General features: G+C 34.6%; 1 non-coding gene across 1 annotated transcript; it reads right to left on the bottom strand.

The window, feature by feature from the left end:
* Positions 1-1,658: 1,658 nt before the first annotated feature.
* On the bottom strand, positions 1,659-1,765 carry LOC133787417 (small nucleolar RNA R71). The gene has a single exon (XR_009872441.1). It is a non-coding gene; the product is annotated as a small nucleolar RNA R71 (small nucleolar RNA).
* Between the last annotated feature and the right edge of the window lie 1,185 nt (positions 1,766-2,950).

The raw sequence follows: 2,950 nt of genomic DNA, 5'->3' as shown, positions 1-2,950 counted from the left end.
GGGACATTCTGGACACGGGCCGCGACTTGAGATGCCTCAGTCACGGGGCCTAAAGACTATTACAGACATGAGAAGCTTCAAAAAAATTGACACGGGCCGTAACCTAGAGAAGGCCAAGTCGCGGGCCGCATATGAAAAACAAAGCTTTATTGATTTTTTTTTACTATAAATTCAAATTTAGGGTTTAATTAGGTCATTAGATCATATTTTAATTACGTTTTTAGAGACTAATTTTGATTCTTAGACTAGTTGTTTTGGATTTTTATATTTTTATTTCTTCTTCAAGTTTTTGAATCTTATGTTTCTGAATTATTATTTTGTTGATTTAGTCATGTTTGATATGAACTAAACAATTTTTATCTAGGGTTTAATGTAATCACTTGGATTTATATCTAATTTAATTATGATGTTCTATTGATTTTTCTTCTCTATTCTAATCTATATAATGTGTGCCTAATGCTAGTAAATGCTTGATCAATATTTTCTTGATTTATGATTTTGATTCAAAAGTCGAAAGATGAGAATTGAATATGGTATCATTATATAAACATAGGTTGCATATTGGACGAAAGTACATGTATGACTTGTGTAGTAATTAGGTTTCCATGCTTAATGCTTGCTATATGTTTAAATTTATCACATAGATGTAGAAAACTTGCATATAGGATGAGATCTTATATCTTGAAAAAGAATAGGAATCGATTAGAATAGAAGGAAACAAATTTAGAATTGATTAATAAAATTAGTAGAATGAAAAGTTGATGAAATTAACACCCTAGGTCTTTTTAATAGTGATTTTCATCTTTAGTTAATTTGTTCATAGTTATTTATAATTTTTAAAATTAAATTCATTCACCTAAATTTTGGTTGCCAAATAGAAATTAAAAGAACAATTATTGGTAATTGGAAAATAGTCTTCGTGGGAACGATGCTCTATTTATCATCTATATTACTTGAATCGATTGCGTGCAGTTGCGTATATATATTTTCACGATCAAGTTTTTGGCATCGTTTCTGGGGACTTAATTTCCAATATCAAAGTTAATTGTTGTTTGTTCTAATTTGGTTTTTTTCTTTTGTTATTGTTTTACACTTATTTCGATCAAGGCTATTGTTTGTTTCAATAATTATTGGTATATGCAGGGAAGTAGACAAAAGGAAATCATACCAATAGATCTTGAAATTGAGAGAACGTGTAGACAGAACCGAAAGATAAAGAAAAGGCTACAACTTGCCATGGGTGAGAACACAAATAACGTTGTCAACAACAATGCAAATATGGGTAATGCAGCTAAAGTCAATCCACCATTAAGAAACTATGTACTCCCTACTGTTACGGGGATACATTCAAGCATTTGTTCTCCAACTGTTGAGGCAAATAATTTTGAGATAAAACCCTCAATTATTCAGATGGTGCAGAATTGTGTACAATTTTGGGGGTTACCAAATGAGGATCCAAATCTCCATATCACAAACTTTTTAGGACATTCAAAATGAATGGGGTGAGTAACGATGTTGTAAGATTGAGATTATTCCCATTTTCACTACGAGACAGAGCTAAGAGTTGGTTGAATTCATTACAAGCTAATTCTATAGTTGCTTGGGAAGATTTGGCTAAGAAATTTCTTGGTAAGTATTTTCCTCATGCCAAGTCAGCCAGAATAAGAGGAGAGATTAACAACTTCCATCAGTTGGATGGGGAGTCTTTATATGATGCATGGGAATGATTTAAAGAGTTGAAAAGGAAATTCCCACATCATGGAATAGAGAAGTGGCTGCTAGTTCAAACATTTTACAATGGTTTGGGGGGAAATACAAGGACAATTATAGATGCAGCATTGTGAGGAGCGTTTATGAGAAAAAGTGCTAATGAAGCATATGAATTATTGGAAGAGATGGCCATGAATAACTATAATTGGCCTACTGTGCATGAGAATAAGAAAGTAGCATGAGTCTTAGAAGTGGATCCAATTGCGCTATTGACCACTCAAGTGGCATCTCTAACCAAGCAATTGCAGCAGACTAATCTTGTCGCACAAGAAATGCAAGTACAGAATGTCGTGAGTTATGAGATTTGTTGGGGACCACATTCTTATGAATAATGCCTGAGCACAGCTAGTTGCTCAACAAACGTGAATAATATGCCTTTGGAACAGGCACAGGTTATTGGTAACTTTTCAAGACCTGCACCTAACTCCTACTCCAATTCATATACTCCTGCGTGGAAAAATCACCCTAATCTATCTTGGAAAAATAATCAAGGGTTACAATTGCAGTATCCATAGTAACCACCTCAATAACCCCCTAATCAACTAACTTATGGATTACAATCTAGACCATATTATGATCCAAATTCACGCCCATCTCATCCACCATCACATCCTCCAACACAACCTGAAGTACAACTCGACGTAATGAACCAGTTCATGACTGAAACCAAGGCATCTATTAGGAGTTTAGAGACGCAAATAGGTCAACTGGCTAAAATATTTTCTAGCAGACAGCTAGGGAATTTGCCTAGTTCCCTAGAGGTAAATCCTAAAGAGCAGTGTAATGCAATATCCTTGAGGAGTAGGACTAAGTATGATGGACCTACAGTGGATGACAAGGGGAAGAAGACAGAGGATCAACATGTTAATAGTCTAATACAAGAGGAGGCAATTGAATACCTTCCAAAGATAAAGAAGCCAAAATACATCGAGCCTACACCAAGGATTCCATATCCTCAATGGTTCTGAAAGGCAAATCTTGACAAACAATTCTCCAAAATTTTTGATATCTTTCGAAAACTACACATTAATATCCCTTTTGCTGAGGCACTTGAACAAATGCCGAGTTATGTGAAATTTATGAAATAAATTTTGTCAAAGAAAAGGAAGCTAGAGGATTATGAGATAGTGGCACTTACTGAGGAGTTCAGTGCGATACTTCAGAAGAAACTACCTCCAAA

Source organism: Humulus lupulus, chromosome 6 (genome assembly GCF_963169125.1).
Source record: "Humulus lupulus chromosome 6, drHumLupu1.1, whole genome shotgun sequence".
Lineage (NCBI taxonomy): Eukaryota > Viridiplantae > Streptophyta > Magnoliopsida > Rosales > Cannabaceae > Humulus > Humulus lupulus.
Note: the sequence above shows the minus strand (reverse complement) of the source record. Positions and strands in the feature narration are given on the sequence as shown.